Source organism: Schistocerca piceifrons, unplaced genomic scaffold (assembly GCF_021461385.2).
Source record: "Schistocerca piceifrons isolate TAMUIC-IGC-003096 unplaced genomic scaffold, iqSchPice1.1 HiC_scaffold_1886, whole genome shotgun sequence".
Taxonomy (NCBI): Eukaryota; Metazoa; Arthropoda; class Insecta; order Orthoptera; family Acrididae; genus Schistocerca; species Schistocerca piceifrons.
In genome coordinates, this window is record NW_025727774.1 from 904,468 (window position 1) to 919,047 (window position 14,580).

General features: G+C 44.7%; 1 long non-coding RNA gene across 1 annotated transcript; it reads right to left on the reverse strand.

The window, feature by feature from the left end:
- Positions 1-5,748: 5,748 nt before the first annotated feature.
- LOC124741217 lies at positions 5,749-6,248 on the reverse strand. Its single transcript, XR_007009926.1, has 3 exons — positions 6,150-6,248; positions 5,900-6,010; positions 5,749-5,792 (listed from the first exon to the last, which is right to left on the reverse strand). It is a non-coding gene; the product is annotated as an uncharacterized LOC124741217 (long non-coding RNA).
- Positions 6,249-14,580: the final 8,332 nt, after the last annotated feature.

Sequence of the window (14,580 nt, forward strand, 5' to 3'; positions counted from 1 at the left end):
TTGATGTGTAAGAGAAAACATTAGAAAGGGTATCATGCAGATTGATACCACAACTCTCTGCTCATTTGTGGCAAGATTCCAATTTACAAAATAATTATTATGTTAGGAACAGTAATCTTTCATTCTAGATGATATAATATCTAAATGATTATGAAACAGTAACACATCAAACACATAAAAATCGATAAAATAGTAGAAGCATCTGAAACTGTTACATTGTCTTGTAATTAGCATATACTAAAACTGCATTGTAGCACATTGCTCTGTTTTGCTGTTACCCAAAACTGAATGTCTGAAAATAATAAGAGGGAAAATTGACTTTTGATCATTTTTAATTGTAATATCTAAATAGAGCAATACTATCAAACAACTGTTTGAAAACATATATAACAGGTGGGGTTGAGGTTCGCACTGTTCACTGTTGATCTGACATTTGCAAAGGACCGTCTGTGTATCTTTGAGTAGTAAAAATTTGATATCTATAAAAGCATATACTGTTTACTCTATTCACTTACAATGCTGACTGGACCTTAGATTCATATCCTATTCTTGTCAAAAATTTCGGGAAAATGAGGAAGAAAAGACAATTACTTGAGTTGCACCAGATATCTGCCAGCCAGCCATCTGAAGTGTTTACATTTCATCGAATTATAAATTCAGTAAGCTTACATCATTTTCACAGTCAAGAAATGAAAAGCATTTAGTACCAAGATTTTCTTTGTATCGTCAATAGATGGCTTATATGTGTAGAGTGGCCCCGCACCAGCAGTCCGTGAGAAATGTGGGACTGGAGCAGTGCAAAATAGGTCAATCTTAATTATTCTATAGTACATAAATCTCTCAGTATCCATTATAGATGTGATACCTTTGATAATTTTTTGCAGATGTGACTAATGTGTTCTTCCCAGGTCAACTTGGAGTCAATATGGACTCCTAAAAGTTTAACTGTTCAATTTCCTATATCTTTAGATAGTTCTGACAGAAAATGCTGGTTCTTGTCAGGTTTAGACAGAAGTTTGTTAGAGGAGAACTGTTTTACTGCAGCATCTAGTGATTACAGCCACATTTGTTGTACTACTGAAGTGTCTTGATGAGTTGCAATAGCACATTACAGATTGGGGAATATGATGCGGCAATTGATATGCCAATTCAAAAAAGCTGTACAGAAAAGAAATCATTTCTGCAAAGAAAAAAGCTAATGATAACTATATTTATCACTCCAGCAGCAAATATAAAGCAGCATGGAAAATAGTTAAAGCAGAAACTGGGCTATTTGCAGAAAATTTACTTGTTCCTCTAAGTGCAGTTGAACTAAATAATAGTTTCATAAATTCTGGAGAATTAGCTATGACAGATGAAAGTAATTTAGATGATAGTGAAGACAGACTTCCCAAATTGCAGGAAACAGAGTTGACAGGTGACTTCCCAAAATTTGAATGGAGAACAATTTATCTTAAGGATATGCTGGATGTAGTCAGATCACTAAGCAACTCCACAACTGAGGACATCCATGGTTTTTCTAATTTTACCATAAAGAAAATGTGACACTATATGCATTCCACTGTCTTACTTAATCAATAGGATGTTTACAGAGGGAACATTTCCAGACTGCCTTAAACTGCCCATATACAAAAAGGGAGACAGAAATTCACACCAAAATTACAGGCCTATAGCAATAGTACCAATATTATCTAAAATTATTGAAAGTCCAATTAAACGATTTCTTTTAGTGTCACAACCGTCTCAATAAGGCTCAGTATGGATTCCGAACTGGGCTATCAACAATAAAAGCAGTTCAGGAAGTTGTCTTATCAATATTACAAGGTTTTGAAGAAAGGGAACATAGCTATACAACTTTATTTGATTTAACTGTATATGACGGTAGTATCTGTTCCCGAAAGAACAGTTACCGTGGATGACCATGCAGCTTTGCTAGAAATGAAATGATAATTAAATGGACACCCTAGCTGCAAACAGGCGTTGATGTACTTCATTGGGGACATGTTGCAGCTAGGGTGTCCATTTAATTATCATTTCATTTCTAGCAAAGCTGCATGGTCATCCACGGTAACTGTTCTTTCAGGAACAGATACTACTGTCATATATAGTTAAAAAAAATATGGCTTCCCGGCCATTGACCTTCTTGTGCGAATGCACACGCTATGCCCGAACTCGTACGGGACTTGGTGGTTAATCTGCCACAAGTAATGAGAATGATGGGCAAACATCTATTAGGCGCACTACGAATGTAGTGGTGTGGACATGTTGGGAATGTGCATCTCACGGGGAGCGTGCAAGGGATAAGTCCATGCAGACGCACTATCCTCTGTGTCCGCGGTGGCTCAGATGGATAGAGTGTCTGCCATGTAAGCGGGAGATCCCGGGTTCGAGTCCCGGTCGGGGCACACAATTTCAACATGACCCCAATGAAGTACATCAACGCCTGTTTGCAGCTAGGGTGTCCATTTAATTATCATTTTATTTGATTTAACCAAGGCATTTGACACTGCCTCACATAGCATTTTAATTAAGAAATTAGAAAAATATGGAGTAACTGAAACAGAACTATTACTGCTGAAATCATATTTGACAAACAGAAACCAAATGATCTATATAAATTCGAACAACAAATCTGACCTTCTCAAGGTAAAATATGGAGTCCCACAAGGGTCTGTACTGGGACCTTTTTTATTCATTGTGTATGTGAATGACCTGCCCAACACATTACCATATAAATCTGTAATGTATGCTGATGACACAACTTTTATCACGTCACATAATGATGTGGATGTTGTCAAACAAATGAACAAATCCATGAAGGAAATGGCAGCTCACTTGTTCCACGAAAATAGGCTGTCGTTAAACAAAAATAAAACTGAACACATCCTGTCTTCCCTTAGAGATATTAATGATGGACCTAATGAAATCAGACATTCAGTAAAATTGCTAAGCATTTATCTTGATACCAAATTGTGCTGGAATACTCACACAGAAAAGCTGTGCAGTAGGTTGGAAAGATTTCTATATCTCCTTAGGAAACTGAAGCATTGTGTCAGTAAGGAGTGCATACTTATGGCATACCATGCCTATTTTCATACTCATCTGCATTACGGAATACTTCTTTGGGGAAACTCTGCTGGGGCAAAAGATGTTTTCCTCTGGCAGAAGAAAGCCATTAGATATATTTTTGGTGTGAGCAATTTAACTTCTTGCGGACAGTACTTCATTGAGCACAAAATTCTTACAGTTCCCAGTCTATACATACTTAAAGCACTTATGCATGCCAAAGAGAATTCCCACATGTAGGAAAGCAGGTCAGACGTGCGCTCATATGAAACCAGACATAGGAACTTATTAGACATCCTTGGACACGTTTGAGTAAAATCCGAAATAATTTTTTACATGCTGGCAAAACATTTTACAAAAATACATCACATGGAATGAGGGAATTGCATGAGAATAGATTTAAAATGGTAGTAGAGACATGGTTGAAAGAGAAAGCATTCTATAGCATAAGTGAATTCCTACATGATGAAAAAATATGATTCTCTATTATTATAAATGTGATTGTGATCAAAGGAACTGTAATTTATGTCATACAACCATACTGACATTTTGTATAATCATATACCATATGTTATCTTTTGTGTAATCATTTGTACCACAATCTGTATAACTATGTAACTACTGACCTTATGTATAATCATTTGTATAACCATCTGACTGTGCCTACACAACACAACAGTTGTCTACAGGCAAATAAATAAAATAAATAATCACATTTAAGTTTCTTAATGACTGCATATGAGCAGTAACGACTTATGTAGTGGAGTACAGGCCACACATACTCATCCAATTCCTGTATATCAACATCTTCCACAACTACATTTAACTCTTCATTATATGTCACTCCTGGGAGGTCATTTATATCTGTCTCAGTAGAAAAAATGTCATCCTTGGCAATTACAACACCACCCATTTTTGGGACTTTAATATTAATGATACATAGCTTCATACCCTCAGAGTCTTTCTGTCTCAAAAATCTGTCTAATTGACACATGGTAATTACCACCACTCATGTGACAAAATTTACCAAACCTGCTTTCCAGGTCATCAGTTTGAACCTTGCCTGTTAGAAAGTATTGCCTCTTTTTCTCATTGTCGCAATACCTAGCCAGATCCACCAATGTGAGAGTGGTATGCCTAAGAGCTAAATGTGTTTATCTGCTAAGACCAATTAAACCCTGAGAATTTTCCTTTATTAACCAATTTGCAAACTGAAGTAGGAACTCCAGTATGTGCTTAGAATTCCTGGTTATTGGCTGCTGAATCCTATTTAATAACCTTTGACCTTTTAATAATGTTTTTACATTAACTGCATCCACCACTTGCAAATGATCTCAATGAAAGTTGCAGTATTCAGTATTGTGTTTAGAGCCTAATTCTCTCAGAGCAATAGCTGTTGTATGGTCAAAAATATGAAGAGCAAGTTTTACATTCTGCCTTTCTATGGTTCAGGGATACAGTGATTTAAGACATAGCTTGTTTGCAAATGTCAATAAATTTGCCTTTTACAGCAAATGAAGAGATTTCAAGCTGTTGAAAGACGCAAAACCATCACCCGGGCTCATAATTAAAATCCGGAAGCTCTATAATCTCTTCTTTCTGATTCAGCCAGTTGTTTCTTATGCATTTTGATAGGTGCACACTATCGATAAGAAAATAAAATAGCCTACTTCCAGCACCTGGAGAAGAGTGTCGAAGTTCGGATGGATCACTGAAGTAAGATACAGCTTTCTTATTAATGTTATTATTATGAGATACAATACCAACAACTTCAAACTCTATGTTTTCTAACTTCAATACAATATCTTTAAGGAAGGTGAAAAGAGCAGGAGCCTGCAAGACTTTGACCGGCAGAATATGAGCTACATCGGTGTACTGTGTATCCAAACCACGCACCACGAATACGTAGGCTACGGATGCAAATTCACTACTATTGTAGGCCTGGCCAACTACGTTTCCCCCTTTGTAGCCCATTTGTGACTTTAAATGGATTTCATGCATCGAGAGGAGACCGCCCGGTCTTCTTCAGTTAAAAATATTACTGTCCTAGTTATGTATCCCAGAAAATGTGCAGGAACTTGTTCAAGAGCAGTATTACTAGCAAATCCACCACATATTCTAGTCAGGGTAGCAGGGCTAGACATAGTTATTATACCACTGCTTCTTAAAAACTTGTAACACTGAGGAGAAATAGAATGAACTAATGACCACAAAACTAAAATATCCCACGAATATCTTGCAATTTTCTTCTTGCATTTTAGCAATGGAATCTGTTCTTCCATAACGTTTATAATTTCATGTTTATCTGGCAAGTTTTCAGATAAATTATTCAAAATAGTGGTTATGAAATCAATACTCTCATTAGGTTCCTGATCTTCTCTGTTGCTAAATTTTAACTCGACAATATTAAGAATATTAGCTAACTGTGTTTTGGTACTTATGGTTACTAGAAACTTTATGTTCCCTATTTGACCAAGCTGTTAATCATTGACATGGACAGTGAAAGTGAGACTTGCGTTAATTGTAACATACCACAGAACTCTCAAAAATGGCATTTCACTAATTAAAAGAAAATACACACCATTCAACTTTTTGACACAGGTCCACTCATTCAAATGACTACTATTAATTTTATCACATAATACCTTCAACGAAAAGAAAGATATTGCCTTCATATGGTGTAGATAAATAATCAGGACATGCTGGCAATAGTGCTGGTATTGCACCTATAAACAAATATTAATTCTCAGTACCTTACCATATAAACCAGGAGTGTAAGAGATTCATCCAATAATTATATAACCTAACTTAAGTCCGTAAACGACCAACTTACCTTTCCTTAAACGTGGACGATCAAGAGGCGTGTAATTAATCTTCCAGTCTTAGCATCATATGACGATGTACTTCTTTCTATTTCGTGTGCATGGAAATGCAGCTCACAAATCTGTTAAAAATAATGGATTACGTTACGTTAATATGAGAAAAGTTTGGCCTATGTATACAGGTTATGTTTATAAATTACAATTAACACTCAGACTAAACAGAACCATTTCATAGGTTTATTTACTAAAGCTGCTACTTACCACAGAGTGATCTGAAGGGATGAAATTATCACGGTGAACTGCTCTTATCCATTATCTCCATGCATCTTCATCACGAGGGAAATGGAATGTACTGACTCTTTCCCGGGCAGTTTAATAGCCTCTACAAGCATGCATAAAGTCTTCTTTTTTTCCTTTACTGCATTTCGATCCCCCCCCCCCCCCCCCCCCCGCCGTACGCTGCTCTGCAGCCTACAGACGTTAAAAACGTAAGAAGAAAAGAAACAAGAAAAACAGGTGATAAAATGGTGCTTAAATTGTAAAACGGTGGAAAATTGTGGAAAGTAGGCATACAGCATCTACGTGGCATGTTTATATGTTGAAGTACTATGAACACTATTACACTAACATTTCAATTCACAATCATATAACGGCTACACATGCGAATCAACCACGACAGCACATGTTGCCTTGTGTTTGTTATGACCCGAGTACTTACATCACGAGCGACTCCAAAGACAGTGTAGCGGCCTTGTTCCTAGATGGCCATGCTGAAAGCAAAGCCATATCTTCTGTAACAGCGTCTTGAGCTGACATCTGTTGGCGACACCGAGCAACACTGCAGTATTCAAGCGCTGCTTATTTTACTTCGCATTGACAAGTTTAGCAGGAAAATATTGGAAGTAACATACATTATCGCAGGAATATCATTTAGTTATTTTTAATTTTCTAACAGAATTGCAATAAGTGGCCACATCTTTTGATTATATGTAAATGATATACTTCATACCCATAAAGTTTTGTGGTAAGGTGCTCGTTAGATATGGTAACAAAAAAAAAAAGTGTTAGCTGCGTTCAGCATCAGCGATGATCGTAATTAATAATTTTTGGAGGGCTCGGATACATTAATTCGTGCCTCAGAATTGTTCATTACAAATAATTTCGCCATGTGATTGAGTGATTGCGGGTGAAGTACACAGCGTGGAGAGATGTACTCATAATTTTCCGTATTTTCAACTACAGCTAGGAACTTTCTTGGTCGATCTATCGACCACGGCTTGGCTACACATACATATCCTTCTTGCAACACATCTCCATCACAGCCGCAAATTGCGTCTTTTTCCCTTGTTGCATCTTGTTTATTTTTTTGTATCGAATTTCTAGCATACTTTCAAACTTCCTATTTTAGATCCTTACTTCGACTATTCTCCAGGTTTCGGTGGACCGTATGTAAACAGCACGATGCTGTCAGCCCAAGCAGGGGGATTCACTCAAAAATTCTTCCTGCGTTTCGTCTCATCCAGTGGAACTATCGAATTATGACGCAAAATTCCGCTGAAATGCCAAGAATATCAGCTTTCGTACCAACTGGCTCGGGATTAGTCTTCCCTCGCTCCTGTACTGAAATGACAATTTTTTCTTTCGCCTACGGCGCCAGTCTGTTCGTTGAGCTCAGCTTTGGAAATCCAGCCAGGCAGAAGACTGTGATTCTAACTCGGCCAGCTGCACGTAGTGTAGAGGAGTGACGCGAGAGAGCAGCAGCCGCCCGCTATGGAGAAAAGCCGGACTCGAGTAGTACGGATTGTCGCCGACAGATGGCAGGCGAGAGCTGCAGAGAATAAATCTCTGTGTAGGTAGAGTAAAGCCAAATTTCGGCCCACTGTGAGCTGATAATGCATTGACTTCCGCTGTACATTTACCGTGTCTAATAAAGAAGTACACTCAACCGTCTAATGCACTGCTAAAACTGATCAGTGGCTTCATACGGAACATGCAACAAAGAATTCTTTTTTTCTTTATTGTTATTTTAAACACCTTGTACAAAGGTGGGTTGTCAGCAGCATAGTACGCTGCTCTTCAGCCGTGAGTGGTACAATATATGACATAAAGGAGGTGCAGATAATACAATAAAAATGGCGGACAAAAACTGTAGACACGGAAAACAATATACTCGAAGCCAGTCACGCTGGACAAGAAAAAACACTAAAACCTGTTGACACGGCGCACGAAACACAGACGACTGCGACGGCACAGGTGAACGGTGGTGGCGTGACGGCGAAAGAACACTAAACACAAACACAAAGGCACACAAACGAGATGATCTACAGCGCGCGAATGTCCACTGAGCGTGTACGAGTCCGAGGACCTGCCAAGAGAGGTGGAGGGGGGTTGGAGAGGGAGAGGGGAGAGCAGAGATGCCAAGGGCAGCGGAGATGGGGGGGAGGAAGTAAGGGAGGAAGGGGGAGGGGAAGCCCGGGGGAAGAGGTGTGGGGGATCTGTATCCGTTCGAGGAAAAGGAGGAGGTAGGGAACGGAATTAGGTCGTACAGGATCCGTGGGAGGGAGGGGAGACGGATGCGATAGGCAAGGCGGAGAGCATGGTGTTCAAGGATCTGAAGGGATTTGTGAAAGGTAGTCAGGGTGGAGATCCAGGCCGGGTGGGCGTAACAGAGGATAGGGCGATTTATAGGTGTGGAGGATGCTGGAGGGGTCCAGACCCCACGTATAGCCGGAGAGGAACTTGAGGAGACGGAATCGGGAGCGTGCCTTGGCATGGATTGTCCGGAGAAGGGGGGGTCCAGGAGAGGCGACGGTCGAGGGTGACGCCAAGGTACTTAAAGGTGGGGGTGAGGGCGATAGGACCGCCATAGATGGTTAGATATAAACTGAGGAGGCGGAAGGAAGGGGTGGTTTTGCCTACAATGATCGCCTGGGATTTGGAGGGATTGGCCTTAAGCAACCACTGGGTTGACCAAGCGGTGAACCAGTCAAGATGGGATTGGAGAAGGTGTTGAAACACTGCAGTGTGGGGTCGAGGGCAAGGAAGGCAGTTTCATCGGCAAACTGGAGAAGGTGTAGGGGGGTGTTGGCTGCGGCATGTCCGCCATATACAAAAGGTACGGTAGGGGGGAGAGGATGGAGCCTTGGGGCACACCGGCAGAGGGAGAAAAGGTGTAGGAATATGTGTTATGGATGGTGACATAGGAAGGACAGTGGGAGAGAAAGGAGCCGATCAGACGGAAATAGTTAATGGGAAGGGTGAAGGTTTGGAGCTTGAAGAGGAGACTGGAATGCCATACGCGGTCAAAGGCACGTTCGAGGTCCAGGGAGAGGAAGATTGTGGAGGGACGGGAATTAAGCTGTTCGGAAAGGAGACGAGTGAGGTGAAGGAGAAGGTCATCGGAAGAAAAGGACGGCCGAAAGCCACACTGGGTAAAGGGAAGGAGGCGGTACTGGCGGAGATGCTGGTGGATGTGTCGGGTGAGGATAGATTCCAGGACCTTGCTGAAGACCGAGGTAAGGCTGATGGGACGGTAGGAGGAGATGGCGGACGGCGATTTGTCAGGTTTAAGGAACATCAGGATACAGGAGGTTTTCCACAGGTCGCGGTAGTAACCGGTGGACAGGAGTAAGGAGTACATTGTAGAGCCTGGCCAGGGTGGAGAGAAAAGAGACAGGAGCTTCACGAAGGTGGAGGAAGGTGACACGACCGTGACCAGGAGCGGTGTTGCATTTTGTGCGGAGTGTAGCAATGAGATCCTGTGTAGTGATAGGGGCATTGAGTTCCGTGTGTGCAATGTTGTCCAAGTACTGGAAACCAGGTGCAAGGGGAGGGACACAGGTGTCACTTCGATCGCGGACACCTGGTAAGAGGGAGTAATCGAACTGGGGATCATCGGGGATGGGAAAGACTTTGGGGAGGTAGGAGGCAAAGTGATTGGCCTTACTAAGGGTGTCAGGGAAGGTGTGATCATCATGGAGAAGAGGATAGTAGGGCGAGGGTTTAGTTCCGGTAAGGCGACGGAAGGCTGACCAGAACCTGGATGACTTTATAGGAAGGGTAGCATTTAAACAGGTGCATGTCTGTCGCCAGTCCCGGCATTTCTTAGCCGCGAGAAGGTTACGGATGTGTCGCTGGAGTTGCCGGTGGCTGCGTAGTGTGTCCGGGTCACGTGTGTGGCCGAAGGCACGGTAGAGATGGCGGGATTCACGGAGGAGGAGGACGGCCTGTGGGGGTAAGGTAGGATGGTGGGGGTGGATGGGGACAGTAGGGACGTGGGCCTCCATGGCCTGAGACAAGGTCTGCTGGAGAAAGGAGGCAGCATCGGTAACGTCGTCAGGGTGGTGGTAGGTGAAAGGGTGGCTATCGACCTGGGTGGAGAGGGTATCCCGGTAGACATTACAGTCGGCATGGGAATAATCATTGACGTACTTCGGGGGAGGGTCATTACGAGGGTCGGGGCAGGGGCGACGACCGTCTGAAACGGTGAGGAGGACAGGGAGATGGTCACTACCAATGGGGTCCAGGACATCCACCGCTATGCAGCCAAGGAGGTTAGGGGAGGATTGGAGTTGGATTTGGGGCGGGTGTGCTGGGGAATGGGGATGACGTCGCCTTGGAGGGAGGAGAGGAACCGATGCCACCGCCGTAACTGGGCGGTGGAACGACTGTGGATGTTGAGGTCAGCGGCGATCACGTAGGAGGAGAAGGTACGGTCAATGTGGGAGAGGAAATCGAAAGGAATAGGGGCGTTAGGGCGGACATAGATGGTGGCACAGGAGACGGTAAGGCCGGGGAAGAAGAGACTAAGGATCAGGTGTTCGGTGAGGTCGGGAAGGAGAGGTTGGAGCCGAACGGGGATCTGGCGGTGGTGACCAATGGCAACTCCGCCATGCGCAATCGGGAGGGGATTATCGGAGCATTGAAGGAGGTAGGGCGAAGTGTGGATGGTGTGGTGGGGTTGGAGGAAGGTTTCATTTAGGAGGAAGGCATCCACGTGGTGGGTGGCAAGGGTGTGCAGGAAGAGGTTCTTGTTGGGAGGAAGGGAGCGGATGTTGTCGAACAGGATACGGTGCTGTCACGCTATGACAAGGATTTAAACGAGGGTGTCGAGACGGGAAAAGGTGAAAGGGGCCTGGTTGTGGGAGTAGGTGGCATACATTTTTAGGTGGAAGACGGAACAGGCGGCGAGGGATATCTGTTGGAGGGTGTGGGGGTGCTGGAAAGGGTGAACGTTTTGGAGGACGATGGTAAGGAATCTGATGATGTCCTCAGAGGTAGGGGGGGGGGGGGTGAAGGGAATTGCCAGGAGGGGTGAGGGCGTCCAGAGGGCAGACAGAGACTGTGAGTTCAGGAGTGGCAGGAGGGGGTCGGGCCTTACATTTTTGGGAGTACGTAGGATGAGGGAGGTTACAGGTGTTACAGGAGGGAGGGGACTGAAGGTTAGGGCACTGCCGTAGGAAGTGTGCTTGCTTACAGTGCAGGCAGGTGGGGGCATGGCGGCACTCAGATGTCGGTTGTGCATTATACCACAAGCACCTCTGGCAGCAGAGGGATCGAGAAGGGGAACGGGAGGGGCCAACTTTGTAATGTTGGTTAAAGAGGAGGGCACCCTCCTTCAGGAGATGGTCTATGGAGGGGGCGTGTTTGGAAAAAAACCCGCATAAGGCAGGTGGGGCCAACAGATTTGTGAATGCGCCGAAGTGCACCCACATCCACATGGGGATGCGACTCGAGTTCCGCGAACATCTCCTCCTCTGTGATCGTCGGACAGAGCCGAGTGATAACGGCGGTGAGGGTCGGCGGGAGGGAGGTGGGGAAGGGGCAGGGGTGAGGGAGGCATTAGGGCCAAAGCGGGTGACGGGGATGCGGGAAAGGATATCGGTGTGAAGGGTAGAGCTGGAGGAGGAGATAAGGACCGAGTCACGGTGAGGAGTGAGGCGGGAGATGGGGCCACCAAGAAAATGTTGTTGAATGAATAGGGTGAGGTTCCGGGCCTCAAGAAGGGAGGGATCAGGACGGGAGAGGAGATAGTGGTAGGAGGAGGGGGTAGAGGAGGAGGAGGAGGAGGAGGAGGGGGCAGGGACAGGTGGGGAGACACGCATGGCACCATGGGCTCGGGACGGGGACAGGGTGGAGCCTTTTTAGGTGCAGAGGAGACAGGGGTGGCACTGGGGCGTTTGACGGCGGCAGAGGCGGTGTGGGGGCCTGGAGCAACTGGAAGGTGGCGTGGAGTGGCAGCTCCCGGTGCTGGAGTCGGCGCCGGATATGGTGAGGGCGAAAGCGATGGCGATGACGATGACGTAGATGACGATGAGGGCGAAGGGGAGAGTGGAGCACGGGCTGTAGCCCACCGGGCGACCACCCTGGCGGGGGCCGCAGAAACGGAAGGAGCAGAGGGAGGGAGTGGAGGGGAGGGATCAGAGGGGGCGCGGGAGGGAGGAGCCGGGGATGGGGGGACAAAAAGTGAGGGTGATGGGAGAGTGAGGAGTGGGGGGATGGACTGAGGGGGGAGTGATGCGGCACACAACGTGATAGTGGCGGCGGCGGCGGAGTGGGTTGTGTAGATGATGGCAGTGGTGGTGGCTGACTGGAACAAACTGTCGAACATTAATTCACGAATACAGACGGCACTCAGAACTGTCGAGCCTCGGGTGGAATGGTGGCGTATTAAAGTAAATGTCGACAAGTGGGAAGCAGTTGTGTTTACGAGCGGACCAAAAGTACTTTGCAAATATCAACACAGTAGACAGATAACACTACATACACACCCAATGCGTTTCCAAGAGAAAGTCAGATATCTCGGTGTCTGGCTGGACCGGAAACTTACACGGGGGGACCACATCGAATATGTTGCCAACAGAGCACACGCGAGGCTCAAAAAACTCTACCCAATGCTCGACAGGGGAAAGCACACTGGATAGGAGGGTGTCGAGGTCCGTATATGTGACACTGATTAGACCTCTGATGACGTACACAGCTCCCATCTGGGGATATGCAGCTCCAACACGACTGCGCCACCTGCTGAAGAAAGTGCTGCAAATCATTAGCAACACTCCACGCTACACACACACCGTGAACCTTCACAATGAATACCGCCTTGAAACCCTCAAGGAAGTATTCAAAAAACATGCCTCATGACTATACAGGAAATCGAGACACTCGAACAATCCTTTCATTCTTACTCTGGGAAACTACGATCACAACCATAGGTGGGAGCATAAGCGGCCAAACACACTACCAGCTAGGGCATGACCACCTACGGCAAGCTAACATACACCGACAAGCGACAAACGTCGGCAAGCCCCTGCGTCTCAGCGACGTTGACTGGAAATTACCAGCTGCCTTCAGAGCCGTCCGACAGTCCACGGCAGGCAAACCGACGAGCTCGCCCACTGACGCACAAACCAATCGCCAACATCACCCTACACTGTGCATCCGATATATGCCCTATCGGATCCAAAACGATGACAAACCTAACTGTTGTAGGTTGCCGACGCTGATCGAGATATCAACACCGGCCCGCACGAGGCCGAAGGTATCGGCACGCACGATGCCCCCTTGCAACAGTACGGGTCAAGATAGATGTAATGGAACTTGAATAGCGTATTTGCCTCAATCGGTTGCGGTAGAGAGATCGAGCTTTCAGTCCTGTCTGTATATTTACATAATATACTGCATGAATAGTGGATGGGAGAGAGTAAAGCTATCGTTAAAAACGCACGCCACGCGATTTGTTACGATTTGGTCGGTCATAATAATAATAACATGCTTTTGAATACAATTAAAATATAACGGCGATACCTGTTTGGTGTAATTGGAAATAATATGTAGTAAATTAATGAGTAAGGTAGCCGATCCTATAAGAAGAGGTAAAATTGGGCATATTGAGCTGTTTTGCTCTATATCGACGAAGCCGATGATACGGCGTCATTTTTTTGGTTTACTCTTAGAAATAAACAAGTAAAGAAGTGCTAATTCTGCGTAGTGAAAAAATGTAGGGACGAGTTTAAAATAACTACGGTATACAATCAGAGTAACAAAAGGGCATTTAGTTACACGAAATTGCGGATAGCGAAGTGTGGTCATTAAATTGAGTACACCTACAGGGCGGTCAATTCTGGGATAAATCTATTCGCATCCCACGAGGGACGCCGGTATTAAGACCTTTTTTTTTTTTTAAATATATTGCGGAGAGCGGGCTCCAATTTATGAAAAGGACAAAAACGTCAACTTTTACGCGACCTCTTAATAATTGCAGATCGGAAAGAGAAGTGTGTAATTGTCTTACGCCCAACAAACATTCGTGGAGGCGGTGGCTTAACTAGAAGAGTCAATTACAAAATACTGTATCATTATCATTGACTGTTGGTGTCTAGCAACCAGCGCTGTTCATCAAAGGGTTTCCATGGAACTCGGGAGTTTGGGTTCAGGCATCAGAGTGTGAATGAGTGGTGAATGCGAAATAAAACTGTTAACAAAGTTACGTTAAATAAAACAGAAGACACAAGACAGTTTGGTCGTATCTGTTATTATTCCATAAACTGTAACATTTCTCATCGTTGTTCGAAGCCTTTATGGATGGTCTTTATGACAATCTCGTTACAAGTTAATTTTTGGAGACCTGGTCAAGAGGGGGTAGCTGGTAGATCGTAACTACTGCAGCTATTCTGGAATCAGGTGCTACCGTGAC